This window comes from Hemiscyllium ocellatum, chromosome 5 (genome assembly GCF_020745735.1).
Source record: "Hemiscyllium ocellatum isolate sHemOce1 chromosome 5, sHemOce1.pat.X.cur, whole genome shotgun sequence".
In the NCBI taxonomy this organism is placed as follows: Eukaryota; Metazoa; Chordata; class Chondrichthyes; order Orectolobiformes; family Hemiscylliidae; genus Hemiscyllium; species Hemiscyllium ocellatum.
This window is the reverse complement of record NC_083405.1, coordinates 134,204,370-134,218,953: the sequence shown is the minus strand read 5'-3', so window position 1 is coordinate 134,218,953 and position 14,584 is coordinate 134,204,370. Positions and strand designations below refer to the sequence as shown.

At 43.0% G+C, this 14,584-nt stretch overlaps 1 protein-coding gene across 1 annotated transcript in view; it reads right to left on the bottom strand.

The window, feature by feature from the left end:
• The window catches only part of LOC132815881 (protein lifeguard 1-like), an 88,785-nt gene that overhangs the window by 37,345 nt on the left and 36,856 nt on the right, over positions 1-14,584 (bottom strand). The window lies entirely within an intron of this gene.

The following is a 14,584-nucleotide window of genomic DNA, read 5'->3' as shown; positions in this document are numbered from 1 at the left end:
ATCATACCAAAATGGTAAGAATGACCATCATGTGCACAATTTCTGTAGATAGTCCTATGTTCATATGTAAAACACACTCCATCAGTTTGTGTAGCACTATCACCACATTAAATAGAATAGAACTAGAACAGATTTACCAATTGAAGACTGGTATCCAAAAGGTGCTACAGTTCATCAGCAGCAGACTCATACTTAAAATACAACTGCAACCTCATGGTTCATATATCCCCACTCTACAGTTATAAATTAAACCAGATCAACATTGGTTCAAAGAAGAATGCAGGATGGCATATGTAAAGATGAGAGATCAACTGGGCTTTTAAACAAAGAGTACCAAACTGGACAACTTGCATGCCAAAACAGTAATGTCTGTCACTTGCAGTTTATGCGAAGTGATCCCACAACCGTAAGATCAGATCAAAACTCTGCAGTCTTGCCATGTCCAGTCATGAATGGTGGAGAACAACTGAAAAAGAACACTCACTGGATTTGGTAGTTCCACAAAAATTCTTAAAAAGCAGAACTGGCTTGAGGACTGAATTGCATACTCTTGCTTCTAGTTTTTACAGGCTCACAAGGGCACCTTAGACAGCACCTTCCAAACTCAGGACCACTATCATCCAGATGGTCAAGAATAGCAATAAGATGGGAAAACCCTCAAAAGATCCATCCAAGCCAGTCTTGAATTATAAATGTATGGTTCCTTCAGTATCACCGGGTCAAAATCCTAGTCCTTGCATGGAATCTTATACACGGTATTGTCCGGTACATGGATATTGGGTCTTTTGTTCTGGCGAGTTGACGGAGCATGGCTGTCCATTTATGTGCTGTCATGAATCAGAGTGGTCAGAGAAGTCTAGCTGTCAGTTCAGAGACATTTAAAAGGGGGTAGAGTAATTAGTGTGTTAGGTTGTAACATGTCCACATCGCATTGACTGTCTGCCAGGCATCTATGGATGAAGTTGAGATATCCATTGTTGACAAAGACTTCATCAGGAGTACTGCAGTATTGTAGCCCTTTTGAACGAGATCTTAATGCAGCTTCTCATGTTTGGGTGCTGCTGATTATAATGCAGGATCTGTGTATGGATTTTCTACACTTTTGTTGTGCATTCCCCATTCTGTTCTTTCTACCTTCACATCTAGGAATGGGAGTTGGTTGTTAATTACCTCCTGTCTCATACATTTTATTCTTGTGAGCATAGCGTTGATGGACTCATTTTCAGAAGTTTCGTCATCATGTTAGTTAACATAAACCAATGAACTGCCAGTGAAGCACTGGTGTTATAGCCTGTTTTCTATTTGTGCTGCATTCCCTTGGACTGGAGATGTCATTTCCTATGGCGGTGCCATTTCCTGTCCTTACCTCAGGAGGCATGATAGAAGGGATCCAAATCGGTTTTGTTGACCGTGTTCTGGCTGGAATGCCATGCTTCCAGAAATTCTCGTGCGCGTTGGTTTGGCTTCTCCTGGGATGGATGTGTTGTCCCAGTCAAAGTGGTGTCCTTCCTTAGCTGTATGTAAAGATACTATGACAGTGGGTCATGTCTTTGTGGCAATTTCATACTCATGTATCCTGGTGGCTAATTTTCTGCCTGTTTGTCCAATGTAGTGTTTGTTACAGTCCTTGCAAGATATTTTGTAAGTTACATCAGTTTTGCTTGTTGGCTGTATAGAGTCTCAAGTTCAGTAGGTGCTGTTTTGGTGGGTTTGTGGGCTACCTGGCCCACTCTCACTAGTATCCTTACATACAGAGAAGGAAGGACACCACTTTGACTGGGACAACACATTCATCCCAGGACAAGCCAAACTTGAGAATTCCGAGAATCATAGCATTCCATCTCCATCAACAAACACATCAAATTTAGATCCCATCTATCACCCTCAGATAAAGAACAGGAAATTGCATCACCAGACCAAGGAAACCTCAATACAAATAGAAAACAGGCCATAATGCCAGTACTTCACTAAAGATTCACAGATGATGTTGCCTAATTTGGTGAGGAAGCAACTGAAAGTGAACCTTTCAACTCATAAACAATGACACCTACTCATTGTTTGGCTGCTTCTGGTTTAAAAGGATCACTTTAGGATGGCAAACCTTTAAGACACCAAAGAGAGCCAGGATTGTGCTAAATCAATTTTTTAGTTGATCAAGTAGTCACATACTGCTGAAAATGTGTTGCTGGAAAAGCGTAGCAGGTCAGGCAACATCCAAGGAACAGGCGATTCGACGTTTCGGCATAAGCCCTTCTTCAGGAATGAGGAAAGTGTGTCCAGCAAGCTAAGATAAAAGGCAGGGAGAGGGGGCGATAGAGATGCAATAGGTGGAAGGAGGTCAAGGTGAGGGTGATAGGCCGGAGTGGGGTGGGGGGCGGAGAGGTCAGGAAGAAGGTGCTGAGTTCGAGGGATTTGACTGAGACAAGGTGGGGGGAGGGGAGATGAGGAAATTGGAGAAATCTTAGTTCATCCCTTGTGGTTGGAGGGTTCCTAGGCGGAAGATGAGGCGCTCTTCCTCCAACCGTCGTGTTGTTATGGTCTGGTGACGGAGGAGTCCAAGGACCTGCATGTCCTTGGTGGAGTGGGTGGGGGAGCTGAAGTGTTGAGTCACGGGGTGGTTGGTCCGGGTGTCCCAGAGGTGTTCTCTGAAACGTTCCGCAAATAGGCGGCCTGTCTCCCCAATATAGAGGAGGCCACATCGGGTGCAGCGGATGCAATAGATGATGTGTGTGGAGGTGCAGGTGAATTTGTGGCGGATATGGAAGGATCCCTTGGGGCCTTGGAGAGAAGTAAGGGAGGAGGTGTGGCAGCAAGTTTTGCATTTCCTGCGGTTGCAGGGGAAGGTGCCGGGAGTGGAGGTTGGGTTGGTGGGGGGGTGTGAACCTGACGAGGGAGTCACGAAGGGAGTGGTCTTTTTGGAATGCTGATAGGGGAGGGGAGGTAAATATATCCCTGGTGGTGGGGTCTGTTTGGAGGTGGCAGAAATGACGGCGGATGATACGCTGTATATGGAGGTTGGTGGGGTGGTAGGTGAGAACAGTGGGGTTCTGTCCTGGTGGCAGTTGGAGGGGCGGGGCTCAAGGGCGGAGGAGCGCATCATCGATCACGTCTGGGGGGAATCTGCAGTCCTTGAAGGAGGCCATCTGGGCTGTACGGTATTGGAACTGGTCCTCCTGGGAGCAGATGCGGCAGAGACGACAGAATTGGGAATATGGGATGGCATTTTTACAGGGGGCAGGGTGGGAGGAGGTGTAGTCTAGGTAGCTGTGGGAGTCAGTCGGTTATAGTAGATGTCCGTGTTGATTCGGTCGCCCGAGATTGAAATGGAAAGGTCTAGGAAGGGGAGGAAGGAGTCTGAGACGGTCCAGGTGAATTTGAGGTCAGGGTGGAAGGTGTTGGTAAAGTGGATAACATCTGTGAACCTCAAAGTCATAGCTAAATAACTTTATCCTCACACCTGCTTGACTTAGTCACTATTTCTGACTGACCAACTATGAGGTTCTACTTTAAGATTTCATCAAGTCACAACCGGTAAATTGTTTCCAAGTAGGTTTTACTCCCTTCATCGCTGTATACTACATACAGTCTCTTCAATAAGGCATAAATATAGTTTTGTTTTGCAACTTCAAGATATCAGACTTTTAAAAAAAGTATGCCTGCCGCTGCTCCTGGCATGCTGTCCTGTACTCAAACTGGGATCAATCCCCTGACTTAAAACTAGGAGAGAAGGATGTTCCACACCATGAAGTTACTGATTGGAGTTAAATTATTCCCCTGGATGCAGGTTGCTTAACAATTTGCTTATTAAAGTATGTACATTAAAACACTTACTTCAGCAGAAAGGTTTGACCAATAGCCCTGATTTTCACGCTGTTCCTCTATCTGGTAGAAATGAGGCAGGGATGCGTTATTTAAAGACACAGCTATTAGTTAGCCCCAATTTCTCTTCCTGAAATATCCTTGTACTATTCCCAGTTAGAGAAACAAGCAGGACACCTACAGAAAGGAGGCAGGTTGTTTCAAAATACACAAATCATATTGTTACATGACAAACATCTTCTAAGGATGTGAGTGTAACAGCCAGACGTACTGATGTTGACATGTTGAAATATTTATTTGCCACACTTCCTGTGAACTCAAAAGGGACAGAAGTCCTTCTCTGCAACTTGCAAGGAAACCTCATGCCTTGCCGGCATCCCTGATCAATGGTCAGACTACCCATTTGGCCAATGGTTTGGAAAAGACCTCCATTAAGATTGATGGCTTTCACCTGCCCAGACTTACCAAGTTTCCAACAAGCTATACTCCCCACCTTGCTTTTGCTGCTCCTCAGATGCTGCCTGAACTGCTGTGCTCTTCCAGCACCACTAATCCAAAATCTTACCTTTGTTATTAAGTCTGTATTTTGGGGTCTTCAGGTTTACATATTTCTCAGATGTGTGACAATACAACTGTATTTTCCGTGAACTTCGTGTAGTTTACTTATGGCTATGGTATTACTGTTTTAGATCTAGGGGAATGGGTCTGGGTGGATTGCGCTTCGGCAGGTTGGTGAGAGTTGTTGGGCCGAAGGGCCTGTTTCCACACTAAGTAATCTAAAAACCATTGTTTCCGTTTACTTGACATTTCTGCATTCCCTTTATAAAGTGCACTGGAATTAATATGTTTGAGTTGCAGGAATATCTTGGGGTGTTTACAGTTCACATGGCTCATTAGAACAGCTTGTTCTATGTGCTCACGTAATGAGTCACAATGAAGTGGTGCATTGCAGATTAGAAACTTTTATTGGATTTCTGCTTCCATTTAACTTTTGGAGAAGCAGTTTAAGATAATATTAGAGATTTCTAAAAATGACTAAAAAGGTGAATACAAAAAGGGTTTGAGTCAGGTCAAATGTTAGCATGATTAACAGATATGCCCAGTCTTTACTTATGATAGGGAATTTTCAAAATTGGCAGCCTGGGTCCAGTGAAATGCAGCAAGGCCCGCTGCTACCATCAAACTCTACTGAAAGAATTCAGTCCGGGATTCCCTCTTCTCTTTCATTCAAGTTTTATGATACAAAAACGTAAGTTGAAATGCAAGCCGTCAGACAGTAAGCCAGATAGATAGTTTTAAAATAACGGTCAAAATAGCAAATGGAGTATCACTGACAGATGTTGTTATTCACGTTGGTAGGAAGAACACAAGTGATCTTTTAATAGACACTGATTATCAGAGGGATGCTGATATAGTCATACATGGAAAAAAAACAGCAAACAAGGGAAAAAAAAACAAACATCTCCCTTTATTGCAAGAGGTGACTGTACAAGAATAAAAAAAAAGGTGTGCCTGCAATTGTACTTAGGTTTTGCAAGATTAAACTTTGAATACAGTGCACTGTTTTGGTTTACATACTTGGAGTTAGTCTATTTATTTTAACCATCTCCATTGGTTCACTACATTAAGCAGAATTACAAAGGAACGAGGGCTGAGTTTGTTCATGTGGACCGGGAAAGGGTTTAAGCAGAAAAGACGACAGTAAATACAACAGCTGCCTTAAAGTATAACAATCTAAAAGTGATGTCGTCTTTTGGGTTGCATTCAAGGATTTGAGAAGGTAGTGGAGAGTTAGTGGATGAACTGGTATTAAATCTTCCATAAATCCAAAGATTCTTGGAGAAATCCCAGAGGATTGGGAACCTACCAACACAGTGAGGGAGATAAAAAAAACACAGGTAAATACAGGCCAGTGAGCTTAACAGTTGAAAAAATTTTGGAAAAAATGTTACAATCCATTTTAAAGCTGTTAACAGCTGAGCATTTAGAAAGAGACCACGGCTTCATGAAGGGAAAATCATGCCTGACAAAAATTAATATTAAGTAGAAACGTGTTTGAGAAGATTTGTAGGTCAGGTTGAGGTTCCGATGTAGGTTTGCTCACTGAGCTGGAAAGTTTGTTTTCAGATATTTCATCACCATATTAGGTAACATCTTCAGTGAGCCTCCAAATGAAGTACTGGTGGTGTAACCTACTTTTTATTTATATTAGATTAGATTCCTTAGAGTGTGGGAACAGGCCCTTCGGCCCAACAGGTCCACACCGACCCTCCGAAGAGTAACCCACCTAGGACCATTTCCCTCTGACTGATGCACCCTAATATGATGGCCAATTCACCTGACCTGCACATCTTTGGGCTGTGGGAGGAAACCCACGCAGACATAGGGAGAATGCGTGGAGTTTGCACATTTTCTTAGTGTCTGCGTGGGTTTCCTCCCATAATATATGTTTGAGTTTCCTAAGGTTAGTGATGCCATCATTTCTTAAGGTGATGTCATTTCCTGTTTCTCAGGGGTATTAATGGGATCCAAGCCAATGTCTTTGTTGATAGAGTTCCAGTTGGAATGCCATGCCTTTAGGAATCCTTGTGTCTGTATCTATATGGCTTGTCCTAGGATAGATGTGTTGTCCCAAAGTGGTGTTTTTCTCATCTGTATGGAAGGATACTAGGTGAAAAAGGGTCATATCTTTTTGTAGCTAGTTGATGTTCATGTATTCTGGTGGCGAGCTTTCTGTCCGTTTGTCCAATGCAGGTGTTTGTTATAATATTTGCATGATATCTCTGAAAGTTGCCACCCAGGTAAATAGTGCTGTGAGGAAGGCATATGGTGTACTGGGCTTTATTGGCAGAGGAATTGAGTTCCGGAGTCCTGAGGTCATGTTGCAGTTGTATAAGACTCTGGTGAGGCCTCATCTGGAGTATTGTGTGCAGTTTTGGTCGCCATACTATAGGAAGGATGTGGAAGCTTTAGAACGAGTGCAGAGGAGGTTTACCAGGATGTTGCCTGGAATGGTAGGAAAATCTTATGAGGAAAGGCTGAGGCACTTGGGGCTGTTCTCATTGGAGAAGAGAAGGTTTAGGGAAGATCTGATAGATGATGATTAGGGGTTTAGATAGGGTAGATACTAAGAACCTTTTACCGCTAATGGAGTCAGGTGTTACTAGGGGACATAGCTTTAAATTAAGGGGTGGTAGGTATAGGACAGATGTTAGGGGTAGATTCTTCACACAGCGGGTTGAGAGTTCATGGAATGCCCTGCCCGTATCAGTGGTGAACTCTCCTCCTTTATGGTCATTTAAGCAGGCATTGGATAGGCATTTGGAAGTTATTGGGCTAGTATAGGTTAGGTAGGATTCGGTCGGCGCAACATCGAGGGCCGAAGGGCCTGTACTGCGCTGTATCCTTCTATGTTCTATGTTCTATGATATTTTGTAGATGACATTAGTTTTGCTTGTTGTCTGTATAAGGTCTTTCAAGTTCATTAGCTGTTTTAGTGTGTGGGTGGGTTTGTGGGCTACCATGATGCCAAGGAGAATGAACAGTCTGGCTGTAATGAGAGATGGAAATTGAAACATTAGAAATGACTGCCAGACTATTCAGGCCCCTTGGCATCACAGTAACCCACAAACCCACCAACACACTAAACCAGCAGCTAATTAACTTGAAAGACCCTATACAGCCAACAAGCAAAATTACATTGGACAGACAGGCAGAAAACTAGCCATCAGGATACATGATCATCAGTAGCCACAAAAAGACATAACTCACTATAACTAGTATCCTTACATACAGAGGAGGAAGGACACTACTTTGACTGGGATGACATATCCATCCTAGGACAAGCCAAATAGACATGAACCAGAATTCCTAGAAGCATGGCATTCCAACCAGAACACCAAAACACACACTGACTTGGATCTCATTTACTACCCAGAGAAAAACAGGAAATGTCACGTCACCACAGGAAGTGGCATCACTAACCCTAGGAAACTCAACTGAAATAGAAAGTGGGCTATACCACCCGTGCTTCATTCAGAGGCTCACGGAAGAGGTTAACTAGTATAGTGATGAAACATCTGAAAATAAACCTTTCAGTTCAGCAAACAAACCTACATCCGTGAAGTAGAAACAGCAAAGTAGACAAGGGGGAGCAATGGATGCAACATATTTGGACTTTGAGGTACCGTGCATCATTTAGTTACAGACAAAAAAAAAACTGCAAACGGTGGAATCCAAGGTAGACAAAGAAGATGAAAGAACACAACAAGCCAAGCAGCATCAGCTAGTGGAGAAGTCAATGTTTCAGGTGTAATGCTTCTTACACGTCAGGCTACTTAACAGTGTAAAAACCCAAGGAGTTGATAGTAACATATTGGCATGGATATAGGACTGGTCAACAAATAGAAGACAGTTTGGGATAAAGGGAATATTTTCAGGTGGTAATCCATAGCTGGAATTCCCACCCCATGGGCATTGTGGGTTTACCTCCAGCACAGGATTGTAGTTCAATAAATGCTGGTCAGCCAGTAACACCTATGTCCAACACAAAATTTTAAAGTGCTGGGCCCACAATTAGTCACTAAATATCTCTAATCCAAGTCACTATCATCATGTCTACAAGTTAAAAAGTGCAAGAGCAATTAGTGAGAATGACAAAAAAAGAATCTGGGGGGATTAAAGGAATGGGCAAAAATCCACTCATCTCTATACATTGAATATAATGTGGGAAAATGCATAAAAGCAAATTACTGCAGATGCTGGAATCTTAAACCAAAAAAGAGTGCATAATCAATCTCAGCAAGTCTGGCAGCATCTGTAAGGAGAGAAAAGAGCTGACGTTTCGAGTCTAACTGACCCTTTGTCAAAGCTAAAAAAAAAGAGAAATATGGAGGTATTTATACTGGGTATAAATACCTCCCTTTTTTTAAGCTTTGACAAAGGGTCAGTTAGACTCGAAACATCAGCTCTTTTTTCTCCTTACAGATGCTGCCAGACTTGCTGAGATTGATTATGCACTTTGGCAGATAGATTACAGAAAGCTGCAGCACAGAGATTTAGGGGTCTGTGCGTGTAAATCACAAAAAGCTATCACCCTCATTCAGCAAATAATAGGGATGGTAACCTTTATTTTTATACTTTTGCTTTTAAAATAGAAACCTTGATAAAAACTGCATAAGGCACTAGTTAGACCACGCTTTGAATATTATGAACAGTTTGGTCCCCTTATAGAAAAAAATGTATCCTGGCATCAGACAATTCAAAGATGATTCATCAGGCTGATCCAGTGCATAGAAGGATCTTCATCCGAGGAAACAGTTCGGGCCTGTACTCAGCGGAATTTAAAAGAATGAAGCACTCTGACAGATTTTTTAGGAGACTTGAGAGGGTTAATGCGAATGCTGTTTTTCCCTTGGGACAGTGTGAGTGTAGTGAGAGTGTGAAGAACAAGGAAAATCTCAGAACAAAGGGGCCACCCATTTAAGAGACAAGGAGGAATTTGTTAAGGTAGCAAATCTGTGGAATTTATTTAAGTAGAGCATTGGGTTAAGTATATTCAAGACTGAGATAGACAAAGATTTTCAATGATTAAAAGGAATCAAAATGGTGATGGGAAAAAAAAGTTAGGAATGTGGAATTGAGAATTATTAGATCAGCTATGATGTCACTGACTGGCAGAGCAGACTCTGGGTTGAATAATGGTTTACCTTTGCTCCTCCATCTTATGATCGACTGGTTCCTGGAATTAAGTTAATTACATTGGTTCAATGCCATGGAGAATGAGGTGATAATCACGAAGAAAAGTGATCTTAAAAAGGAGCTTCATTGGGTAGACTCAGGTGCTACAGCTGGGAAGATTAATAAACAATTGAGAAGATGCTGTTGTGTATCTCTCAGGAAATTAAAGGGACAATGGAAAGTGTGCATGGAGCTGAAACCCAAATTTATTCATAATTTAGAAAAGTAGGCTTCAGTGACCTTATTGTCTATTTTAGTTTCTTTTTTAAAAAAAAGACCCAAAACACTGATCAAGTGTTTACTCATTTTATTGTAAAACTGAGGTTTAGAGGGGAAGATATGAGAGACACCCAAAGGGGAAGGTTTTCATGCAGAGGGTGGTACATACATGGAATGAGCTGCCAGAGGATGTGGTAGAGGCTGGTACAATTGTAACATTTAAAAGACATCTGGATAGGTATATGAATAGGAAGGGTTTGGAGGGATATGGGCCAGGTGCTGGCAGGTGGGACTAGATTGGGTTGGGATATCTGGTCAGCATGGACGAGTTGGACCAAGGGGTCTGTTTCCATGCTGTACATCTCTATGACGACGATAAATCATGCTGTCAGCCACAATCAGGGATTTCTTTCCTAAAATGTTACTTCGTCCACACCATCTCCTCTTAAGATCATCTTTGAGAACATTCAAGCATCTCCTTTAACTAGGTATCCATTTATGTCTAATTACTAATACCAGAAATCACTTCAAAATTAACAGCTCCTGGTTATGCAAAAACAAAGTGGTGGTAACCAGTTTCCAATTTGCCAAGCAGCTCATCTGATGAAATCCTCTGTGACTCATTATATGAAAGACCATTATATGACAGAGCATCCTACCTACAAATTTTCCTCCCATCTTGGAAAACAGATTTCTCTTAGGATTTAATTAGCTCATTCACAACCTCATCTTTATGTAGTATATGCATATGCAGTATCCACCTTGCAAGTGCTTAAAGTCACAAAATCCTAGGCATGATACCACTTGATTTTAACAATGTTCTCCACTTTGATTGGGAGGGGGGTGAGAGGAAATCTAGTGGAGGTAGCTGTGTATGAGTCAGATTTGAAACATCAGTGCTGAGTCACTTACTGGAGATGGAGACTGAGGGGCCCAGGAAGGGGATGGAAGTGTGGATGAAGTTGATGAATTGTTTGAGCTCCTCATGGGAGCATGAGGCAGTTTTGATACAGTCAGTGTAGTGGAGGAAAAGGTGAAGGATGGCACTGGTGTCCCTGTGGTAGAGGGACTATTCCACATATCCTACAAAGAAGCAGGCATGATTTGGACCCATGTGGGTGCCCAAACCCACCTCTTTGGTCTGTAGGAAGTAGGAGGAGTTAAGGAGAAATTGATGAGGAATGTTCCACCAAGTGAATGTGTTGGAGGGGAACTTCTTTGGGCCTGTGGGAGGGGAAGAGACAGTGCTTTTAGGCCATCATGGGGGAATACAGGTGTAGAGAGACTGCATGTCCATTGTGAAGGTAATGTATTGGGGGCCAGGGAGAAGCCTTGGAGAAGTGGAGGATATGGGTTGTGTCCCAGAAGTTGGTGGGGAGTTCCTGGACCAAAGGGGAGCAGAGGAATTCGAGATAAGATGATGATGAATTCCAGGTGGGGTAGGAGGCAGAGACAGCCGGTTGTTTACGATGATCAGACTCATTGGATATCACTTTTGATTTTGGCAGCATCAGTCTATTGGAGGATGAAAATTTTTCTCGGAAGTATGGGATGATACAGTTTGAAGAAATTTGGAGGTCCCGTTACGTATGAAAAAGGGAGTTTTGGTGGGTTGTAGGGGGACGAAATACTTCATGCAAGGGAACTGAGAACTAATATTGGCTAAAATCTATAGAAGTTTATAAAATCATGAGGGGCATTGGATAGCCAACATCTTTTTTTCAGGTAGGGGAGTCCAAAAGGGAATAAATTATGAAATGGTGGATGGGATACCATTGAGGGTTGTATTGGCCTGAACATTGCAAAAAACTTTGTGTTCGAGCATTTTGAGCTGTCATGCATTTTTATTTTGCAACATTCACACCACCTCCTCTATACATCGTATTCACCACCGTCATACCTTCCACTGGTGAGACGTCCAACCTGGGCCTCCTCCACTGCCAAAATAAGGCCACACGCAAACTGGAGGAACACCTCAATCCACGTCAGAAGCATACAGCCTAATGGTCTGAACAGACCATTCACCAGTTTCAAGATCTCCCCACCCCCAACCTCATCCCATGGCCAGCCTTCACTCTCCTCCCCAGTTCCTTGACCAGATCCAACTTGTCCATCTTCCTCCTCACCTATCCAATCCACCCTTCCCACCTGACAAATCATATTAGCCCCTACCTGCATCCACATATCACTACCTTTCCCACAGCCCACTCTCCTCCATTTCTGAGCTCCCATTTCCACCCCCCCCCCCCCCCCAAGTTCAGAAGGGTCCTGACGCAAAACATCAACTTTCTTGCCCCTATAATACTGCTTGACCTTATGTGCTTTTTCAGTTCTGCATTTTATTGACTCAGTTTTTTTAAGCGGTTTGTAGTCACAGATGTACAGCACAGAAACAGACCCTTTGGTCCAACTCGTTCATGCCGACCAGACAACCTAACTTAATCTAGTCCCATTTGCCAGTACTTAGCCCATATCCCTCTAAACCCCTCCTATTCATATACCAATCCACATGCCTTTTTAAAGCTGCAGTTGTACCAAGCTCCACCACTTCCTCTGGGAGCTCATTCCATACACGCACCGCCCTCTGCGTGGAAAGGCTGCCCCATACGATCCTTTTTATATCTTTACCCTCACATCCTAAACCCCTCTCTCTCTAGATCTGGACTCCCCCCACCCAGGGAAGACATTTTGTCTGTTTATCCTGTCCATGCCCCTCACGATTTTATAAACTTCTGGAAAGGTCACTCCTCAGCCTCCAAATGCTCCAGGGAAAGCAGCCCTAGCCTATTTATCCTCTCCCTATAGCTCAAATCAGCCAACCCTGGCAACATCCTTATCAATGTTTTCTGAACCCTTTCAAGTTTCAAGGAACAATGAATCTGCATCACCAAGGTCTCTTTGTTCAGCTACACTTCCTAGAACGTTACCATTAAGTGTATAAGTCCTGCTAAGATTTGCCTAATACAGCACCTCGCATTTATCTAAACTCCATCTGCTACTACTCGGCCCACCTGACCGAGATCCCATTGTAATCTTAGGCAAGTTTCTTTGCTGTCCACTGCACCTCCAATTTTGGTGTCATCTGTAAATTTACTAACTATACCTCCTATGCTCACATCCAAATCATTTAAGGTGACGAAAAGCAATGGACTCAGCACCAATCCCTGTGGCACACCACAGGCCTCCAGTCTGAAAAGCAACCCTTCAACATTGTCTGTCTTCGAGCCAGTTTTGTATCCAAATGGCTAGTTCTCCCTGTATTCCATGACATTTCACCTTGTTAATTGATCTACCATGAGAAACTTTGACAAACATCTTACTGAAGATATATAGATCATGTCCACCGCTCTGCCCTCATTAATCCTTTGTTAATTTTTCAACAAAAACTCAAATCAAGCTCGAGAGACATGAATTCTCATGCTCAAAGCCATGCTGACTATCTTTAAGGGAGGCATGGTGGCTCAGTGGTTAGCGCTGCTGCCTCACAGCACCAGGGTCCCAGGTTTGATTCCACCCTCGGGTGACTGTGCAAATTCAACACAGACATTCTCCCTGGGTCTCCTCTGGGTGCTCTGGTTTCTTCCCACAGTCCAAAGATGAGCTGGTCAGGTGAATTGGCCATACTAAATTGCCCATACTGTTAAGGTGCATTAGTCAGAGGGAAATGGGTTTGGGTGGGTTACTCTTTGGAGGGTTGGTGTGGACTGTTTGGGCTGAAGGGTCTGTTTTCACATTATAGGGAATCTAATCTATTCTTAAATCAGTCCTTGCTTTTCCAAGTACACGTAAACCCTGTCCCTCAGGATTCCCTCCAACAACTTGCTCACTTGTTTGAAGTTAGCGGGCTTTTCCTTACCACCTTTAACTAGTGGCACATTAGCCAATCTCCAATCCTCTGGCACCTCACCCGTGACTATTGATGATACAAGTATCTCAGCAATAGCCCCAGCAATTACTTCCCTTGCTTCCCAGAGAGTTCTAGGATACACATGATCAGGTCCTGGGGATTTACCAACTTAATGCATTAAGACCATCCAGCACCACCACCTCTGAAATACGGACATTGAGATGTCCTCCTATTTCTCCAATTTCTATATCTTCCATGTCCTTTTCCACTCTGATACAAAATACTTTAGTATCTCCATCTACTTCAGTTCCACATACAGGCTGCCTTACTGATCTTTGAGGAGCCATATTCTCTCCCTAGTTACCCTTTTGTCCTTGATGTATTTACAAAATCCCTTTGGATTCTCCTCAACCCTATTTGCCAAAGCTCTCAAGACCCCTTTTGCTCTCCTGATTTCTGTCTTAAGTATACTCCTACTGCCTTTATATTCTAAGGATTCACTCGATCTATCCTGTCTATATATGACATATGCTGCCTTCTTCTGCTTAACCAAACCCTCAATCTCTCTAGTCATCCAGCATTTCCTGCACCCACCAGCCTTGCCTTTCACCCTAACCGAAATATACTGTCTCTGGAGATTTTTGCCTCATTTCTGAAGGGTTCCCACTTTCCAGCCATCCATTTACCTGTAAACATCCACCTCCATCAACTTTTGAAAGGTCCTGCTTAATACCATCAAAATTGGTCTTCCTCCAATTTAGAACTTCAACTTTTTGATCCAGTCTATCCTTCTCATCACTATTTTTAAAACTAATAGAATTATGGTCACTGCAGAAGTGTTTCCCCCCACTGACACCTCAGTCACCTGCCCTGCCTTATTCCCCTAGGTGATATATCCACATACTGAATAAGAAAATTTTTCTGTACACTTAAATTCCTCTCCATCTAAACCTTAAACTC